The 21,724-nt window shown below is 49.2% G+C and overlaps 1 protein-coding gene across 1 annotated transcript in view; it reads right to left on the bottom strand.

Annotated features, from left to right (window-relative positions):
* LOC121166008 (IQ domain-containing protein F2-like) overlaps positions 1-21,724 on the bottom strand; it is a 28,795-nt gene that overhangs the window by 2,901 nt on the left and 4,170 nt on the right. Inside the window, exon 2 of the mRNA XM_040995032.1 lies at positions 11,221-11,230. The gene's annotated coding sequence lies outside the window, so the exon portion shown is untranslated. The remainder of the gene's footprint in view (positions 1-11,220; positions 11,231-21,724) is intronic.

The following is a 21,724-nucleotide window of genomic DNA, read 5'->3' as shown; positions in this document are numbered from 1 at the left end:
CAAAAAGTTCTTGGAAAGTGGATATTGTGAAACAACCTTTGTATGAGTTTCAAATTTTTGTATTGATATAAATTTTGTCTCTGCATTTTAAAAAGTATTTATTGATAGTTTTATTTTAGAGTTACAGAGGGAGGGAGAGAGAAATAGAGATTGATTCTCCATCTTGCAATTCGCTCCCCTGATGGCTGCAACAGCTAGAGGCAGGCCAGGCCAAAGCCAGAAGTCAGGGGCTTCATTTTGGTCCCCCACATGGGTGTCAGCACCCAAAGACTCGGTCCATCTTCTGTTGCTTTTCTCAGACTATTAGTGGGGAGCTGGACTGGAAGTGGAACAGCTGAAACATGAACAGTTACACACTTGGAATGTTAATATTTCAGGCAGAGACTTTACTCGCTATGCTATAGCACAGGCCCTATAAACTTCTCTTTCAATTTCATTTTCCTACAAACTATTTGGAGCACTCAGGTACATCTCAATGTGAGATTGATGGGTCATATGATAGTTGACATTAAAAAAAAATTATTTGAAAGAGTGGCCGGAGAGAAAGAGATATTTCATTTGCTGGTTTGTTTCCCAAATGACTGCAATAGACAGGACTGAAGTCAGGTGCATATTAGCAGGAAGCTGGAATCAGGAGCAGAGCTGGGACTTGAACCCAGGTACTCCCATATGGGCTGTGGACATCCCACATCTTAACCACCACACCAAATGCCCACCCTGAGTTCTAAGCCTTTTGAGGACTTTTCTGTGCTGTTGTCCATGATGTCTTCCAATTTATATTTCTACTGGCAGGGTTCTCTTTGCTAGTCACCCTTGCCAAAATTCACTTTCTCTCTCAGAATCAATCTTTCTCTCTCTCTCTCTCTCTTTTTTTTTATAGATTTATTTATTTTTATTTTAAAAGCAGATTTACAGAGAGAAAAAACACACACATACACCACACACACACAAAGCAATCTTTCTTCTTCTGGCTCACTCCCAAATGGCTACTGCAGTGGCCAGAGCTGGGCCAGTCCAAAGTCAGGAACCAGGAGCTAGGAGACAGAGGCTTCCTCCAGATCTCCCATATGGGTGCAGGAACCCAAAAACTTGGGCCATCTGCTGCTGCTTTCTAAGGCCATACACAGGTTGCTGGACTGGAAGTGGAGCAGCTGGGACATGAACTGGTATCCCTATGGGATGCCGGCACCATTTGTGCTATGGTGCTGGCCCCTCCCTTCTCTTATTTTGAATAATGCCTGTTGTGATAGATGTTAGGTGATACTGTGGTTTTGATTTGTATTTCCCCAATAATAAGAACTGCTGTGCATTTATTTTACTCAATGTCCATTTTTAAGTCTTCTTTGGAAAAGTGTCTACTTTAAATCAACCTATTTGCTTTTGCTATTTTAATGATTTTCTTGTATATTTTAGGTATTAACACCTTTTAAATACATGATTTTCAGCTGTTTTCTCTTGTTACAAAGGCTGTGTCTTTACTCGGTTGTTTGCTGTGTGGTATCATTCCTTTATCTCTGAGTTCATTGCTTGTGCTTTTGGTGTCCTATTTAAAAGAATCATTGGCAAAGCAATGTCAAGGACCTTTTTCTCTGGGTTTTCTTTTAGGAGTTTTATGGCATCGGGTCTTTCACGAAAGTCTATTTCAAGTTAATTTTTGTGCACAGTGTAAAACATGAGTCCAATTTTATTCTCTTGTGTGTGAAAATTCTGATTCCCAATTCTATTTCTCTGTCCTTCCTTCCTTCCTTCCTTCTTTCTTTCCTCCTATTTTTCTATTCTACTCTTTTCTTTCTTTCTTTCTTTCTTTCTTTCTTTCTTTCTTTCTTTCTTTCTTTCTTTCTTTCTTTCTTTTCTCTCTCTATCTTCCCTTCTTTCAAAATTCATTTATTTTTTTAATTGGAAAGGCAGATTTACAGAGAGATGGAGATTCAGAGCGAAAGATCTTCCATCTGTTGGCTCACTCCCCAAGTAGCCGCAATGGCCAGAGCAGAGCTGAGCCTATCTGAAGCCAGGAACTTCTCCAGGGTCTCACCCATAGGTGCAGGATCCCAAGGCTTTGGGCCATTCTCTACTGCTTTCCCAAGCCACAGGCAGGGAGCTGGATGGGAAGTGGATCAGCCAGGACACAAACTGGCACCCATAGGGGTTCCTGGCACGTGCAAGGCTAGGATTAGCCACTAGGCTATCACACTGGGCCCTCTGTCCTTTCCCCATTTGTGTATTACTGGCACTTTTGTCAAAGATTATCTCACTATACTCATTGGTTATTTCTGGGCTCTCTGTTCTATCCCATTGTTCTGTGTGTCTGTATGTCATTCTGTTTTGATTACTATAGTATTGTGATATAGTTCGAGATCAGGAAGCTAATGGCTTCAGGGTTGTTTTTCTTTTAGATGGCTTTGGCTGCTTGAGGTCTTTTGAAGTTTGCTATAAATTTTAGTTGAGAATCTTTTTAGAGTGTCTAGAATAGTCCTGTCATTTTTGAAATGCTGACTTGAGGGGAAAAAAAAACCCACACTTTAATTTTAGAAATACTATATCAAGGGTGTAATGCCATTTGAGGAACTGGTGAAAGAATTCTAACATTGACTCAAGATTTAAAAAGTAAAAAATGAATTCAAAGGCACAAAAAGTAGCACAAATAACTCTTTCAGTGTTGAAATGTTGAAAGTCACCTTAGAGCAAGTTTATTGGCTTTGAACTTGGGCTAAGACTGAATGAATGACTGCTCTGCTGATTCAATTAGGAAACAAGTTACATAAGATTAATCCACATATAGTTTAATACTTGTTTTAAGTGGACAAAGAATAATTATATATACTTGCCATGGACAACACTGTTTTGAAACGTGCATACATTGTGGTTAAATTAAGATTATTAACATATACACTCACATGTTTTCTTTTTCTTGTGGTTGTTTTTTGTGATGAAAACATCTAAAATCTGTCCTCAATGGTTTTCAAGAATAGGGGGTAGGTGTCATGGTGCAGCAGGTTAAGCCACTGTTCGGAAGGCTTACATCGCATATCAGAGAGCTGGTTTGAGTCCTGGCTCCTCCACTTCCCTGCAAGTGGCAGACCAATGCATCCTGGGAAGCAGGGGACGATGGCCGATGTGCTCAGCCCCTGCAGCCCCTCTGCAGCTGGCTTCAGCACAGCCTGTCACATGCAGGCATTTGAGGAGTTGACCATTATGTTCTCTAGGTTCATTCACATAGTAGTCACAAATGGCAGGGTTTCCTTTTTTTTTTTTAAAGTCAAATAGGGGCTGGCACTGTGGCCTAACTGGTTAAGCCATTGCCTGTGGTACCAGCATCCCATATGGGCACTGGTGTGAGTCCTAGCTGCTCCAATGCTAATCCAGCTCCCTGCTAATACCTGGGAAAGCAGCAGAGGACAGTCCAAGTGCTTGAGCTCCTGCACCCTTCATATTATTTTGTATAACAGCCAATACTAATTTAGTCCCATTCACAGATTTAGAAATCAACTCTAATCAGGGTTGAGTGTGTGACTCAGTGGTTAAGACGCCTCATGGGACATCCACGTCCCATTCTGGAGTGCTTGGTTCAAGTCCCGCCTCTGCTTCTGATCCAACTACCCTCTCATGAGCATCCAGGAAGGCAGCAGGTACTGAGGCCCCTGGTGCTCGTGTGGGAGACCCAGACAGATATCAGACTACAGGCTCCAGACTGGGTCAGTCCTGGTCGGCACAAGCAATCTAGATGTGAACCAGCAGATGGAAAATTCCTTGGTCTTTTATGCTATTTCTCCTTCTTCTTCTTCGTCGTCGTCTTCTTCTTCTTCCTCTAAGATTTACTTTATTTGGGGCCTGGCACGATAGCGTAGTGGGTAAAGTCCTCACCTTGCACACGCCAGGATCCCATATGGGCGCCGGTTCTAATCCCAGCAGCCCCGCTTCCCATCCAGCTCCCTGCTTGTGGCCTGGGAAAGCAGTTGAGGACGGCCCAAAGCCTTGGGACCCTGCACCCGCGTGGGAGACCAGAGGAGCTCCTGGCGCCTGGCTTCAGATTGGCTCAGCCCCAGCCATTGCACTCACTTGTGGAGTGAACCATCGGACAGAGGATCTTCCTCTCTGTCTCTTCTCCTCCCTATATATATGCCGTTCCTATAAAAATACATAAATCTTTAAAAAATATATATTTACTTTATTTGGAAGAGTTACAAAGAGAGACACAGAGAAAGATCTTCCATCTGCTGATTCATTCCCCGAATGGCCACAACCACCAGAGCTTAACTCACCTGAAGCCAGGAGCCAAGAGCTTCTTCTCGATCTCCTATATAGGTGCAAGGCCCTAAGGACCATCCTTTGTTGCTTTTCCAGGCCATAAGCAGGGAGCTAGATCGGAAGTGGAGGAGCTGGGACTTGAACCAATGGCCATATGGGATGCCAGCACTGCAGGCAGAGGCTTAACCTACTAAGCCATAGCACCAGCCCTTGTCTCTCTTTTAAGTCAAAGTGAAAGCAACTATATAAAACATTTAAAAACCAATAACTTTACTGAGATACAATGTGCGCATTATAAAGTTCACATTTTTAAAGCAGAACATTCCATGGTTTTAGTAGATTCCCAAAGTTGTGTGGCCATCTTCACTATCTAGTTCTAGAGCATCTTCATCACTTAAAAAAAGAAATAAAAACAAACCTTGTGTACCCATTACCAGTCAGTTTACACCTCCTTTCTTTCAGCTACTAGTAGCTATGGGGAGTCCCCCCGACTAAGCTGCAGCTCCCAGTGGTTTGCAGGAGGGCAGAGTATGAACCGGGCAGGATTGGGCTGGAGTGCAACACCCATTGGTTCGCGTGGAAGACAGGGCCGGAGATGGAACTGACCCAGCAGTTGCAACGACCAGCATGTGCATAACCTGATTGGGGTGATGGACGGTGCCAGATCCTGTACTGGCAAGCACACACAAGAATCACGTGTGGGATCCCTCCAATTGAAGTGCTGATCTCAGAACCCCAACCATGAAGAGACTGTGTCAGCCAGTGGATTCCGAAGAGATTTCATCGCGCTTAGAGCAGCGAGATTGGCAGCAATTCAGAACTGTTGAACTATCAAAACTGCATGAGCAGGACCCTCGGAGCATGCCTCACGTCTGGCACCTGTGCTAGGTGGCAGGCTGGGTGGGGTTTTTCCCTTAACTCTTGCCTTACCCAGGATACAGAAAAAATATATATTAATGTGGAAACAATGGTCTTACACACTTTCCTGTAGCCCTTGATCTTTTGTGCCCTAATCAACTATATGTAAAGATTACCAAAATAAAAGAATTTAAAAAAAGAAATGGAAGCATAGAACATGTGACCTTTTCTGTCTAATTTCTTTTTTTAATTTTTTTTTGGGGGGTTGGAAAATCAGATATACAGAGAGGAGGAGAGACAGAGAGGAAGATCTTCTATCTAATGATTCACTCCCCAAGTGGCACAATGGCTGGAGCTGCACCAATTCGGAGCCAGAAGCCCAAAGCTGCTACTGAGTCTCCCATGCGGATGCAGGGTCCCAAGGCTTTGGGGCGTGCTCGATTGCTTTCCCAGGTCACAAGCAGGGAGCTGGATGGAAAGTGGGTCAGTCGAAATTAGAACCGGTGCCCATATGGGATCCGGGCACGTTCAAGGCAAGGACTTTAGCTGCTAGGCTATCATGCCGGGCTCCTCTTTCTTTTTTAAAAAGGTAACTTTGTTTATTTGAAAAGCAGGGAGAGAGAGAGAAAGAGTGAGTTTTCCATCTGGTCACGATGGTTGGAGCTGAACTGGTTTGAAGTCAGAAGTCAGGAGCTTCTTCCCAGTCTCCCATATTATGCAAAGCATAATATTAAGCATTTGAGCCATCCTCTGCTCCAAGTACATTAGCAGGGAGCTAGATCAGAAGTGGAGTAGCTAGGACTGGAACCAGTGCCCATATGAAATACCGGCATGGCAAGCGGCATGTGCCAGCCCCAGCATTGAGGTTTTTTCCTAACACGTTTATAAATAAGGAGAATGGACAACGAGTTTAAAGTCACCCAGCGAGGATGGTGGTCTATAGCTGTGGTCTAGCCCCCAGGGCTCTTACTGTAGGTCTGTCTGTTGCTTTACAAGCCCCAGGGATTTTGACCCTGTGAACACGGGACAGAGCATCAACGCTAACTCTTGACATGGTGACTGGAGTCGATGAGCGGGCAGAGTGGTCCTCTAGCATGTGCACTCTCTCATCTCTTGGTTGCATGAATTGCAAACAGCCAGATGAGTGCAACCCAGAGCGAGAGAGAGACACGCAGTGATTTCAGGCTATGACTTAAGTGATCCTAAGGTGATCCTAAGTCAGAGACCAGAGTGGTTACAGTAAAGCCAGTGTTGCGATGGTCAATTCCAAGGACACATTCAATGTTCAGGGCTGTGAGGGCCCAGCCACTCACTGTTCCAAGTGCAAGTGACAGGAGTGGTGTAGGCGCTGGGGAATGGGACACCTGGCTGTGAGGACAGACCCGGGCTGTGAGGACAGACCCGGGCTGTGATTCAAGATGGCCCATGGAGCACACGCACAGACCGTCCCTGTCTAAGCAAGGGCTGGAGAAACAGAGAGTAGGAGAAAGGGGTTTTTTTGTTTGTTTGTTTGTTTGTTTGTTTTCCCTCCAAGTAAAAGAGGAGCAGGGCCATCCCTGGAGATGGGAGAGGTGGGGTGAGGGTAGTCCCGGGTTGTGGGAATAAGGAAGACTCATGCAAACTACTCGGATGTTTATTGGGGGCAGCAGCGACCTGTTAGACAGATACGATCTCGATGTGGAATCTGGGCTGCTTGGAGATGAGTCTGTGTTGAACCTGCAACAAGTCGTGGCTCGGGTAGGGCAGCGTACTGTCGTCTGGGGGCTGGAAGACGCAGATGGTGTCGCACACCTGGCAGTAGCACTGCCGGCAGCGACACATGCGGAGCCAGGACTGCACTTTGACCACCGCCTGCTCCTCCACCACGTACAGGCGCAGGAGCTTCAGCCGCCGCTGCTGCAGCCTGCGGTGTAGCACGGTCCGCCACCAGCACTGAATCACCCAGGCGCTGAGGGCTGCCACCAGCAAGGTCCTTTGCACGAGGACGCTCCGCCACCAGGCTTGGATGCACTTCGCCGCTCGGACCTTCTGCTGGTGGCGGAGTTGCGCCAATAACTTCTAACAGAGCAAAGCAGAGACCTCTTTGTGAGTTTGTCATGGTCAAAACCAGGGGACTGTCTGGACCCTCGGCTGGCCCCCTGGAGGTCCTGAGGAGCAGGAGAGCTGGGGGGACTGGGATGGCTTTGCCTCTCTGTCATCCTCCTTTTCCGCAGCCCACCACAGTCTCTACACGTTCTTGCCTGAACATCTGGCAGGTGGAGGCGGGATCGTGTTCTCTCCGGAGGACTCATTCTGGCAGAGGGTGCCAAGCCCTCGGTACACCTATGACCGTGTCCTCGTCGGCGCAGCCGCACTAGCGCCTCCCATCCTGTCACAACTCTGTGGAGTTGTGTGCCTCCCCCCTCAATTGTGTTGTCTCCACTTCCACTGCTGAGTCACTATGTATCCCCGGGGGACCCAAGCTGACCTTCACCCACATCCCTAATTCCCAGCTGTCTGTGCTGCTCTGCCCCCTGCCCTGTCCATCTCAGCCCTTAGCTCTGCTCACCCAGGAGAGGGAGGACTTTAGGAGATGGGGCCAGAGACGATTCCTGCATGCCTGAGGTTAGAAGGCCAGTGCTGGTCGTTGGGCCCCACTTACCTGTCGCTGCCGGTATGCATCCTGTGTATTTTTGCGTCGCCGATCAGGTTTCTGTAATCAGAGTGTGGGGTTGGGAGCCGGGGCAAGGATCAGTCTGTGCAGTGTCCCCACAGCCCCTGCTCCCTGCTCTTCCCTGAGCTCCATGGCACCGCCTGATGCTGCCCCCTCTTCCCCCCCCCAGCCCGGGGTGGAATGCAAGTGGCTGAATCTTACACAACAGTTACCGCCCATGGTTGGAGGGAGTGGTTCAGGTGTTCACACCACCTCTGCTTATTCTTCCCTCAGCCCTGGCAGGGGCAGGGAGGGTGTGGAGGAGGGGGTCACGATGTCACAAGGACAACTGTGATCAGGAGCCAGATTATCTCCTCCAGGTCACAGCTGTTGGGGGAAGGGGAGACACCTGCCAGAGACAGCTCAGAGTCTTCTGGGAGCCCATAGCCCACGTGAATGTGTCTGTTTTTGTTTGTTTGCTTAAGATTTATTTTATTTGTTTAAAAGGTAGAGTTACAGAGGGAAGGAGGAGATACAGAGGAAAAGATTTCCCATCTGCTGGTTCACTTCCCAAATGGCCACAATAGATACCCAGGGCTGGGCCAGGCCCAAGCCAGGACTCAGGAGCTCCCCTCAAGCTTCTCACATGGGCCACCTTCTGCTAATTTTTTCCTTCCTTTAGCAGAAAGCTGGATAAGAAGTAGAGCAGCTATGAGTGAAGCTGGCACCCACGTGGGATGGTAGCACTGTAGGCAGTGGTTTAACACCATGGAGTTGGCCTTTGTCCTGTGACCTCTGGCTCACAGCTGTCAGCCTGCACTGGGCACAGCAGCTCCTGTCTGGCCACTGTGCCAGCTTGGGCTTGGTGGAAGAATCATGGAGAGCTTAGCAAAGCCGTTGCCTCTGGCTATAGTGACAGGTGTCACATATTAGTCTAGCGGCCACTATGGCTCAGCAGAAGAAAGAGCTGGATGTAGAGTGAGGAAAACTAAAAGCTTCTGTGTCTGACGCCTGGACATCTGGGCCAGAGGTGTGGTATAGGGGGTTAAACTGCCACCTACAATGCTGGCATCCTCTGTGGGTACTAGTTCTCATCCCCACTGCTCTACTTCTGACCCAGCTTCATGCTAACGGTCTGGGGAAAATGGTGGAAGATGGCCCAGGTGTTTGGGTCCCTACCATCTATGTGAGAGACCCAGATGAAGCTTCTGGCTTCTGCCTGGCCCAGTCCTGGCTGTTGTGGTTATCTGGGAAGTAAACCAATGGATCTCTCTCTGTCTGTCTGTCTCTGTAGCTTTGACTTTGTATAAATACTGTCTGCTCCTCTTGTGTCTTCCCTGTCTTAAGCAAGTTTCTATTTGGCAACTTGATCTCCAAACATCAAGGACAAAGATACTGGGAAGTGTGGTTTTTGTTTGAAGAAATGCTTTCCTTCCAGGGATACAGGCTTTCTGTTATGGCCTGGTTATCTCGTACACTGGGATCTTCACCAAACAGCGGGAATACAATCCCACACACTTTCTTAGAAGTGTGTAGTCCTGGGCCCAGCATGGTAGCCTAGCGGCGAAAGTCCTCACCTTGAACGCTCCAGGATCCACATGGATGCTGGTTCTAATCCCATCCAGCTCCCTGCTTGTGGCCTGGGAAAGCAATTGAGCACGCCCCAAAGCCTTGGGACCCTGCACCCACGTGGAAGACCTGGAGGAGGCTTTGGGCTCCATGTTTTAACTCTGGCTGGTGTGGCCACTTGGGGAGTGAATCATCAGATGGAAGATCTTCCTTTCTGTCTTTCCTCCTCTCTGTATATCTGACTTCCCAATAAAAATAAATAAAAATTTTTAAAAATGTGCGTAATCCCTCCACGTCATGGAGCACATCCTATGCCAGATTCCTAAGAAAGGTGCATTGGATAACTGTGTCAAGATATGCAGGCCTGAAAATCACTTCATTCTAACACCCAATTGAATTCACATTTTAATTTAAAATTTAAAAATAAAAACATTTAAGATCTAAAAATGTAAAATTAATTTAAAAAGGAAAAAGATTTTTCCTTTAGAATTTTGAGCTCCGAAGGAAAGGGGGCCGTGTGTCTGTCGGAATCCATCTTGGGCGAGGGGTTCTGAAAGTGGTGTCCAAGTTCCACGGGCTGCAGGCTACACGGCTGCTGTTGCAACCACATGCAGCTTCTGCACGAAAGGGTTTTGAGCTTGCAGTTTCTCTCAGCTTCCCTGCCGGCTCTTATTTGTGTCCTGCCTCACGGTGGCATGTAGGGAGGCAGAGAGGAGTGTTGAGATCTGCCTTTCTCTGTTGCCTCAGTCAGCCCTTAGCTGGCTCCTGCCTCAGCGGCACCCAGAACAGTGCTGGGGACACACACACACACACACACACACACACACACACACGGCCTGCTGTGGCCCTGTCTCCAGGACCTTGAGCTGACTGAGCTTCATTTTCCGGAGCCTGGACCTGATCTCCTGTTAGAGACGTACCTGACTGACCTGATGCATACAAGAACACATGACCCATGCATGGGTTTATGTCTGTGTGTATGTGACTGAGGCAAATTCCACTTCATGTAAGACAACCCGTTTGGGGCCTCTAGACCTGGCTGTGCCAGAAGCTAGTCTACCTCTACTATGGACTTAGATAGCTTCTACTCTCTAGCAACTTTCTCTTCCTGTAATACACCCTTGCTGTCACACTTGGTGTCTGTGTGACCATCATTCTATGCATTGTCTGGGACTTGAAAGAACCCACACTTGCTCCTTGCCTTCCTCTCATCCACTCCCACAGCGCCAGCCCCGGAGTCCTGCCCTGCTGGTTGGTGTGTGTGTGTGTGTGTTGGGGGTTGAGGTGCAGGGGTCAGGAAATGGACCAACAGTGAGCTACTGTGGCTCAGTGAGCACCGTGGACCTGAGAAACAGGAGGCCAGAGTCGAAGCAGAGGCTGGGAGGAGAAGCAGCTCAAGTCAGGTAGGGAAAGGAGGGACATTGGCACACAGAAAAAAACCAAGCAAGGCGAGCTCTCCCCCTGGGAGGAGGCAGCTCTAGGAGCAGGTGGCAGGTGCCAAGTTCCAGCAAGGGAAACATGACGGATGTTTGCTATATAGGAGATTAGCTAGGGAGGACAGAGAGGGAGAGGGGACTGGACCAGACCTTGTAGGATAAGAGAGACCATGAAGGGGCTGCATTTTGAACTTGTTTTAAATTCAGTGGGGGGAAGTATCAAAGGATGGAGAGTGAAGGATATCCCAGGCTTCTAGGAGGTACCAGTGGGGCACAGCTCAGTCAGTCTCTGAGCCAGTTGCCTCCAGGCCCGGCCCTCCACCCAATCTATCACAGACCCACTCCCCCCAGCACAGAGCTCTCTCAACTCCTTCTGTACCCCACACCCCAAACATCCCTCCCTCTGAGTGTTCAGCGCTCACTTGTGAGTGTCCCCGGGGTCTGCAGCCATGCCCTCTGAGCCTCCACTGGGACGGAGACCTCCCCGGAGCTCGCCCAACACAGAGACCTGGCTGGCTAGCCGTGGTTGGAGCAGACCTGGTCAGTTCTTTATTGGGAACGGGATGCAGTCTGTAATCCGGCAAATTTGGGGTCCAAAAAGCACGTCCATCTGCAGTCTGAGCTGGCTTGATGTGATCTCGTAAATGCCATTGAGCAAGTAGCGGGTGTGGTTCTTACGAAGTCGCCAGAAGCTTTGGATGATGTGGGCCGCGCTGAGCAAAGTGCAGTATCGTCGTCGGGGACGGCACATGCGATACCAGCTCTGTAGCTTAACGGCTGCCCGGACTTCACACAAATAGAAGTCCAGCAGCTCCTGCCGCTGTTTCTGCATCCGCTTCGCCTGTGTCTGCCGCCACCAGCACTGAATGACCCAGGCTTGGAGCGCCGCGTGCAGGAGGGTGCGGCGGAGCAGCGTGCCGCGCCACCAGGCCTGGATCTTGGTGCTCATCACGACAGCATTAGGGGGCAGCGGCTTGGCAGAGAGGAGAGACAAGGCGCTCAGGAAACCCTAACCTAGGCCCACAGTGCTCCGGGGATGGGGAGTGGGGCGTCTCAGCAGCTGAAAGGGCCAATGTGACCTCGGGAGAGCTGCTAAAGGCTCTTCTGCTGCCACTCGCTACCATGTTGGTTCAGGCACAGTGGCTGCTTTGTCTTGATACCCAAACCCCAGGACTCCCACCTGCACAACTGTTCTCTTGGCCCTTAGTTCCTCACCCTCCTTGTCAGGGGCCCCTGTAGAGCAAGCACCTACAGACCTAGGGGCCCAAGGTACCTTGCTCCCTCGCTGCCCTGGGTCTGACCTCCTAACTGGGACCCATACCTTCCCGTTAGCTCCCCCCCCCCGCCCCCCCATGCCTGGCGCTCACTTCTGTTTGCTCTCATCTCCTTAACCCTCAGTTAACACATGCATACATGTGCACATGTGCACACGCACACACACAGTTTGAGCCTTGGGTTTCCCGGCTCACCTGTTCCAGCCCTCCCCGCCCCACCCCTGCATGCTCTGCTCCTCCCTTGGGGCCTTCTCTCCCCTGCCCCTCAGTCTGGGGGCCTCCGTCTCAAGCTCTATCTCAAGCTGACAAGGCAATGGGAGAAGAAGAAAGCCAAGGAGGAGTCGGTGCCTGTTCATGCCAGCTCCGGACGGACCCCTCGTTCATCCTGGGTGCTCGGGGCAGCCTTGGTGGACGACGGCTGCTCGGCATGGGGGATGAATAGCATCACGTTTTTCTGACCCACATGTCCATCTCTGGGCAGTGTCCTTTGTGGTCAGCCCTTACTGTGGACCACAGAGAGGAGTTGTCCCCGTGGGGTGACACAGGTCAGAGCTGTCATCCCACCTGGTGGGGGAGGGCTGTGCCACCTACCTTTGGCTTTGGCGGGGGTGGTGCCACATCTATCTTGACCTTTTCTGCCTTCAGTTTCTGTGTGGTCAACACGGGTTCAACATCACTGCTTGTATTTTTCTTAGTTCAGAAAGTATCTACTTAATTTTAAATGGATTAAAAACAAAGCTTTAATAAGGAGTCACTTGCACATTTCAAGGGACCTAGTCAAGAGATCCACAGCCAGGTCTGGCAGACCATCTTTAGTTCCACAAAAACCTGGCCCTCCTTCAGCAGCCAGAGGCAGAGGGGAAGGTGGGGCGGGGTTGTTCCTTGCAGTAGTCTGGGCTTCTTCCTTAGCTGGTGAGGGTGAGGCTGCAGATTTTTCTGTTGTGTTTCACTGGAGCAAAGCAGTGATTCTCTTAAACTTATGTGTTACTCTGCCCGGTTTCTCCTTTTTTTTTTCGGCTAGAAAGAGCTCTTTTCGGAGGCAGTAGTATGTGTGTGCGTTCATGCATGCGTGTGCATGTCTTCCATATGTGCACATACATACATATATGTGTGCGCATATGGTCACTGCATGTTGTGTGTGGGGGTTCTTGTTCTTGATCATTAGTGTTTCTTACTTCCGCTCCCACCGGTTGCTCACAGTGCATGCCGGGAGCCAGGCCAACTCTCACCCATCTCCCTGGTTCCCACAGCGCTGCTCCACACCTCCCAAGGGGCTGTGCGTGTGCTGCTCCACGCCCTGTCCTGCCCATCTCCATCCTTGGCTCTGTTCACCCAGGAGAGGGAAGGGCTTTGGGGGATGGGGCCAGAGGTGGATCCTGCACTTCCAGGGACTCTCGGAGCCCCACTTACCTCAAATTTTGGTGGCTTTTCTTCTGGGCTAGGTTTCTGCAATCAGAGTGTTGGGTGGGGAGCAGGAGTGAGGACCAGTCTATGGGTGTCCCCATGGCCCCTGCTCCCTGGTCTTTTCTGGGCTCCCATAGCACTGTCTCATGCTGTCCCGTAACACCCCGGAAGAACGCGAGCAGCCTAGTCTTACACAGCACTGACTGCCCATGGTTGGAGCCGGTGGTTCAGGTCATCATTCCCCTGTGGTAGCTGCTTCCTTACTGCTGACAGGGGCAGGAAGGGTGTGAAGGAGAGGATCACGATGTCACAAGGGCAACTGTGACCAGGGGGCCAGGTTGCCTCCTCCAGGTCAGAGCTGTTGGGGGAAGAGGAGACACCTGCTGGGGACAGCCGGGCATCCTCAGGGAATCACAGCCCAGGTAAGTCTGTCCTGTCCTAAGTATGATCTCCAGGGTGGCTCAGTCACAGGCCTGTCTTTCATCGGGTAGTGGGCCCAGAGCAGCTCCTGCCTGATCTCTGTGCCAGCTTCAACCAGACCCACTATTTCCCTGGCTTGCTGCCACATCGCCCTCCTCTGTGGCCAGTACAGTTGTTGAGACCATTTGAGGCAGAACCAGCATAGGAATCGTCTCTCTTTGCCTTTCCCTCTCTTGCTATAATGCTGCCTTTCAAATAGATAAAAAAGTATTTCAGAGAGAGAGAGAGATTCTCACCCCAAATGGCCACAGGGACTGAAGCTGGGACAAGCCAGGTGCCTAGACCTCCAATCAGCTCTCGCACATGGGTGACCCCATGCACTTAGACTATCTTCCGCTGCTTCTCCATGCATTAGCAGCGAACTGCATTGCAAGTGGAATAGCTGGGACTTGAACTGGCACCCATATGGGATGCTGGCCTCACAGGGAGCAGGAAAACCTGATGTGCCACAGCCCTGCTCTCATTTTGTAATTTTGCAAAGGAATACTTTCATATCCAGGGCTTTGTAATTTCCCAATGGATTCTGGTTTACCTTTAAATTTTTTTTATTTAAAATTTTGAATTTTATTGTATAATCCTGTATAGTCTGGGTTCTCCTCCCCGCAATTTCTATCCCCCGACTGATTTTTCCCATATTGTCACAACAGTACATTTCTTTATAAGGAGTTAAAATGCCATCAGTCTGCTATTTAAGTGTACCTTGATATTGCTGGTACAGTTAATGTCTGACAGTCCATCATCCCATTGTCTGGATATGTCCAACACTTTCACTGGGGGTCCATCTCTTGTTTGGAAGTAGGGATGCATGTTGCATTGTGTCTTCTCTTCCGGATATGGTAGTCTCCATTATTCCATCACTATACATTCCAATTTGCATGATAGTTTCCTTGTATTAGAGAGAGCATATGATATTTGTGCTTTGGGATTGATTTATTTCACTGAGCATATTGGTCTCTAGTTGGGACCATCTAGTTGCAAATGGCATAATTTCATTCTTTTTAATGGCTAAATAATAGTCCATGGAGTAGATGTACCACAGTTTCTTTAACCCCTGCTCTTTGGATGGGCATCTGGATTGTTTCCATGTCTTTGCTATTGTAGATTGTGCGGCTATAAATACAGGATTACAAATCCCTTTCTCACATGTAATTTTAATTTATTTTGGGTATATTCCCAGGAGAGGGATAGCTGGGTCTTATGGCAGGTCTATTTTCAATTTTCTAAAAACTATCCATACTGATTTCCATAGTAGTTATGCTAGCCTGCACTCGCACCAGCAGTGAGGGAGGGTACCCTTCTCCCCACATCCACGCCAGCAGGTATTATTAGTTGAGTTCTATATGTAGGCCAGTCTGACTGGAGTTAGGTGGTACCTCAATGAGGGTTTCATTTGTATCTCTCTGATGGCTAGGGAGCCTGAGCATCTTTTCATATGTCTGTCAGCCCTTTGAATCAGTTCTTTTGAAAAATGTCTGAAGCTCTTTGTGAATCCTGGATATTAGTCCTTTATCATTTGTAATAGTGTGCAAAATTTTTCTCCCATTCTGTTGGTTGCTTCTTTGTCGATTGTTTCCTTTGCTGTCCAGGAGCTTTTTAGTCTGATGTAGTACCATTCGTTCGTTTTTGCTTTGACTGCCTGTGCTTTTGGTGTCTTTTCTAAGAAGCCTTTCCCCATTCTTATTTCTTGGAGAGTGCTTCCCATGTTTTCCTTTAATAGTTTGATGGTTTCTGGGTTTAGATTTACATCCTTGATCCATTTAGAGCTGATTTTTGTATAACGTGATAGGTACGGCTCTTTCTTCCTAATTTCACAAGCTGCTATCCAGTTGTCTAAAGCAGCATTTATTGAATAGACTAGGCTTTTCCCCCTGGATTGTTTTCAGTTTTCCTGTCAAAGATTAGTAGTCTATACCTGTGTGGGCTCCCTTCTGGTGTTTTTATTCTGTTCCATTGATCTTCTTCACATGGACAGGTGTGTGGTGGTGAGCAATGTTTCATGCTAACAAGCCCAACTTTGGATTCTCACGTGGGCTGGTGCATCAATCTGACTCATATTCCTGTCTCTCCCCATCGAAACCACCAGGTCTCAGTCCCCTCACTTACCTGCAAGTACAGTGGCCCTGTCATTGGGACTCATTCTTCACTTACAGGTATGGCGGCGGCTTTATCCATTGATGTTCCTAGGCAGTAATTCCACACCCCAAAACCCCAGAGCTCGCTGCCAGGAGGCCAATTAGTGAAACCCGGTGTTGGTTGGCACTCTGGCCACCCACATTACCAGGATCTGTCCACTGGGGGACCCCCAGCAGGAAGCCTGGACCCCCCAGCACGAAGCCTGGCCTGGCACGGGTTCTCCCAGCCACATGGCTGGGCGATCCAGACACCTGCACATCTGAGCAGACTTACCTGGACTCCGCCCACCAACAAGGTGGTGAACAGAGCCATGATCCTGAGTATGCCCAGAGCCGTCCAAGATCTGATCGCAGTGGATGGAGGAAATTCTCGGACCTCGGGCTTGGACAAGCCCAGGATTTGCCCACCACTTGGCAGCAGTGGACAGGGAGCTAGGAAGCCTGGCCCTGCACGTGTTCTCCAGACTCCCACGCCTCTAAGCAGATTTACCTGAAACTTTCAATTTCACTGTCTCTCTGTGTTCCAAATAAAATGAAAACAAGTAAGAAAAATTGATTAGCACAACTAGAAAAGGCTGCCTTTATCCAATGAGATTTTTATGTTATGTTAATGTGATAACATCTTCATATATGACACTGAAAAATATTAAAAATATACAAATGGATGTATGCATATATATATGCAGAGACACCATCAGAGAAAACCACTGTGAGTAAGGCACTCTAATAGACTGGCCCCAGAGCTCACCTTCTCCTGGGAAGGGCATAAAATAGACATTACTCCTGTCCCAGCACACCACCCATAACAGACTTTGCTAATCTATCACAGAACCTGCTCCCCCCAGCACAGAGCTCTCTCAACTCCTTCTGCACCCCAGATCCCAAACATCCCTCCCTCTGAGTGCTCCGTCCCCGGGTCTGCAGCCATGCCCTCTGACCCTCCACTGGGACGGAGACCTCCCAGGGCTTGCCCAACAGAGACCTGGTGAGCCATGATTAGAGCAGACCTGGTCAGTTCTTTATTGGGAATGGGATGCAGTCTGTAATCCGGCAAATTTGGGATCCTAGAAAGATGTCAAGTTCAAGTCTGAGCTGGTTTTCTGTGATTTCATAGGTGCCCTGGAAAACACCACGAGTATGGCAGTTGTGCCAGCGCCAAGAAATCTGGATGATACGAGCAGCATTGAGCAATCGACAGTATTGCCTTCGGATGTGCCACATGCGAAACCAGGACTGAAGCCTGCCAGCGGCCCACGTTTCCCGGGCATAGACCTCCAACGCCGCCCGTCGCCGCCTCTGCAGCAGAATCATCAGCGTCCGCCTCCACCAGCACTGAATGATCCAGACTCGGAGCACCATGTGCAGCAGCGTGCGGCGGAGCAGCGTGCCACGCCACCAGGCTTGGATCTTCCTGGCTGCCGCATCCTTGTTGGAGGGCGGCTTCATTTCCCAGGGTGGGAGGAGAGTTGAGGGGAAAAGAAAAGACACTCAGAAAGCATTTCTGCATTCTCCTCAGTTTCAGGGTACGGCCGGTGAGGGGTCTAAGCCTCTCTCAACAGACCCTCCATCTCCTCAAGTTCAGGGGCAGTGAAGTGCAACTGCTTATGAACCTGTGAGGCCAGCTTAGCCTCCTGCCTTTGCCTGGTCAGTTAACAGAAAAGGACTCGTGCCCTTTACTTCTGGGTCCCAGGGTCCCCATGTGCAGAGTAACACCAGACCCTGATTCACTTGCACTTGAACTCTTATTCAGGATCCTATAGAGTCCCCCATCTGCTGCAGAAGGGATGCCCACCCCTCCTCCCACACTTCAGCCCACACCCACAGCCTACTCCCTCCGTCTCCCACATCGTGGCATGGAAAATTTCTCTGCCCCACACTGTGTGGAGAGTTTCTCGTTGATGTCTTCCACAGCTTCCAGTTTTCACATGCTAAACTTCAGTTAATGCAGACTTAGCTCATGTGTGCTTTTGGCCTTGGATTTCCCTTCGCCTGGCCATGGTGCTCTCCAAACACAAACTCCCTGTCCCCGCCCCACCCCTGCATGCTCTGCTCCTCCCTTGGGGCCTTCTCTCCCCTGCCCCTCAGTCTGGGGGCCTCCGTCTCAAGCTCAATCTCAAGCTGACAAGGCAATGGGGGAAGAAGAAAGCCAAGGAGGAGTCGGTGCCTGTTCATGCCAGCTCCGGATGGACCCCTTGTTCATCCTGGGTGCTCGGGGCAGCCTTGGTGGACGACGGCTGCTCGGCATGGGGGATGAATAGCATCATGTTTTTCTGACCCACATGTCCATCTCTGGGCAGTGTCCTTTGTGGTCAGCCCTTACTGTGGACCACAGAGAGGAGTCGTCCCCGTGGGGTGACACAGGTCAGAGCTGTCGTCCCACCTGGTGGGGGAGGGCTGTGCCACCTACCTTTGGCTTTGGCTTTGGCGGGGGTGGGGGAGGAGGAGGAGGAGGAGGAGGCGGAGGGGGTGGCTTCTGTTTTTTCTGCTTGGACCTTCTCTTCCACTCTGTGGTTTCCTCAACATCTTCGATGATAATTTCACAGAACTGGCCATCCTTCTGTAACCAGAGTCAGAGCGATACGTACAGGTCACATTGTGTTTTGTGCAGCTGGGTGTCAGCTCCACCACACACCCCACCTCTTGGTTTATCCAGCAGTCCTCGACTTAGGATTCATACCCTGATTAGTTGTGGACATCCACCCTCCCTTGCCTGCCCCCTTGGCGTGGACTGACTCTCTTACACAAAATCGTATGCCCATGACTTGCAGATGGAAGTTTCAAATCCCCCCAGGTCTATCATTCCCTAAACTGCCCATGGTTAGGGTCTAGATGGATCCATTATGCTCAGGTCTGCAGCCCTGTGGCCAGGGCACTGGCAGGAAGGGGGAACAGGGGAGGAGGGTGATGATGTCATAAGGGTAGCTATGACTCAGGCATCAGAATGGCTCCTAACAAGGAAAGCCTTATTATTGCAATTGTAAGTGCTTTTGTCCATTTTTTTCTATCTGAAATGACCGATGTTTATCCTCAAAAGCAAGACATTGGAATACAAGGTGCTTATAGCAATGACAAAAAGGTGTTTATGGCAAATTATTTTGGACCCATTGAGACAATTTAAGCATCTATTGATAGAGAATTTAATCACATTGAATACTATAGCACCATGGATAGTAGGGTAAGTCTCTGCCTGTGGTGCCAGCAGAATTGTACATGTGACACCTAGAACCTGGTGTGTGGTGGGCAGACATGACCTCACAGCCCACCAGTGAGTCAGATGAGGGTTTTGTGGGCGAGAATTTTCCCTGGGTCACTCAGGGGGGTACCTGAGTGTGGTTCATATTTTCCGAAAAGCTGAGTTTGGACAGGAGGCTGAGTTTGGACAGATAGCCACAGTAAGATGGAGGTGTGGGCTGGAGGGCTGCTGCCTCAAGCCCAGAAGGCTAGCCCCTCACCAGCAGCCAGACATGAAGAGTGCAGAGCTCTCTCTGGAGAGTTCAGGGCACTGAGTGGCCCTGCTGGCTGCTCAGCTACTTGCCTCAACAAAGTAATAGCAGGTTCATGATCATTCAATATAACTAACCTGGCTCTTCGCCTCCCTCTTCAGCCAGGAGCGCATCCAAGCCTACTTTCTCTCTTATGCAACCTGAAAGCCTTAGTTGTATTTATTCATCTATTTTTAAAAATGTATTTGAAAGCCAGAGAGAGAGACAAAAATGAAGCTAATCTGAGATAGAGCCAATAGGATTGCTGATCTGAGCGAGGTTGTTTGAAAGATTTCTGGGTTCCCAGCTGTACACACCTGCCTAGATTGCCTTTTACCTAGGCGTGTGTTGCACTGCTGGGAGAAAAGCAAGCAGTAGCTGGTGGGCATTCTGAGCTTGGTTAGTGTCAAATTTGTTAATTATACCAATATGCCAGCGCAGTTGCCTCTTCTTGTTGTTCTTCCTCCTCTTCCTCCTCCTCTGTTTCCTCTTCTAAGATACATGGAAGGCTGCTGGGGCAGTGGCTTTTTAGGAGAGGAGAGGAAGGCCAGTGGTGCTCATTGAATTTCAGAAACACATAGAGCAAGCGTGGAATCTGATGGCAGTATGGGAAGACAGGGATCTTGGCTGCACGTGAAGAGGAGCCGAAGTAAGCCAGAGGCAGGGAGCTAGAGAAGACACAATCTCGCTGGGGAAGGGGAAGGAGGGAGGAGCAGGAAGCAGCCCTCCTCAGCTTCATGGAGTCATCAGGGTAGGTGGGAGGTCCAGCCACGGTGTGGGGGTGCTATCAGATGAACATGTGCACACACGATTGTCATCTACTGGAGGCAGGACACAAAGGCAGGACTTTTGCCCACTTCCCCGGAGCTCCCCAAGGCAGGGCTGATTGGTGAAACTTGGCTTACATAAGGGCTGAGGTTGGGCACGTCTTCCTCTGGAACACAGCTGCCTGGAAGGGCCTGCCTGTCTGCGACACACAGCAGGGCCTGGCATGGCTGCGTGCTGTGTGCTCTTGACTTTGATCATTTGGTGCTGGCTGCTGTCAAGCCTGGCAGGGCTGCTGGAGCAGAGACGGCTGGAAGTTTGGGGGGCAGGAGTGGGTGTTCTCCATAAACCCAGCCGTCAGGCTACAGTTCTGTTGTGCCCACCTGTGGTGTACCCATTCACACCCACACACCCCAGCCAAGGACCGCGGGGTGTGCTACAGGCCCAGTGTTGGTGCTGCACGGTTCACACCCACTGCCTAGTCCAGGAACAGTGTGACGCTGCTTCCAGTCATATAAAAACATCGTCATCATTTTGTCCTTATGTCTATTACTTTTCTCCTGCTTTTCACTTCATAGGGTTCAATTATTTTGGAAACTACTTATGAAGGACAGTTAGCTCATTGTTTTTCTGCTTTTCTTAATGCTGGTATTTGAAGTCACAATTTCTTTTTGTTGTTGTTGTTGTTGCATCACACAATTTGTGATATGTAGTATTTTGTTATCATTCAGTTCAAATAGCTTCTAGTTACCATTTTGATTGGTTGCCATTTTGATTTTTTTCCTTTAATTTCTGAGTGCATTGCTTAATTTCCAAACATTTGAACATTTTCTAAATGTCTCTATTTAAAATTTCTGGTTTTATCCAATTGCAATCCTATACCATAATCTGTATTAATTAAATTCTTTATAGCTGATTAAGACTAGCTTTACGGCCCAGCATAAAGTCTGATGAGCATTCCATGTGTACTTGAAAATAACGAACATTTCACAATCAGGTGCCATGTTTTAGAGGTGTCTTCTGTAGGCAGCATGTCGTTTTGCTTTAAATAGTCTGATCATGTCCATTGACTAAGTGCAGCATTTTTGTCCATTTACATTTAATGTAACTACAGACATGCTTATGTTTCCACCAGCTTTATGCGCTCTAAGGTGGTTACAGGCACAGTGCCATCATCGTTGTTCTGTGCTTGACTGCATTCCAACTTAATTGTGTTCTCAGCCTGAAGGCTCCCACCCCCACCCCCCGCTGGCTGGTCCTCCAGGCACAATGCATGGCAAACTCTGAGGTGGCACCGAGTTCCCATGACTTCCAGTAAAAAAGGGCCAGAGATCGGCATGCATAGCCACTTGAATCACACGGGAGATTTCTTTGTATTGGGCACCAGGTCAAGGTGTACTCAGCTCACCTGGACACAGGGGTCCATGGCCTCCACCACCTCCCACGG

This window comes from Ochotona curzoniae, unplaced genomic scaffold (assembly GCF_017591425.1).
Source record: "Ochotona curzoniae isolate NIBS_2020 unplaced genomic scaffold, NIBS_Ocur_1.0 contig_908, whole genome shotgun sequence".
Taxonomy (NCBI): Eukaryota; Metazoa; Chordata; class Mammalia; order Lagomorpha; family Ochotonidae; genus Ochotona; species Ochotona curzoniae.
Note: the sequence above shows the minus strand (reverse complement) of the source record. Positions and strands in the feature narration are given on the sequence as shown.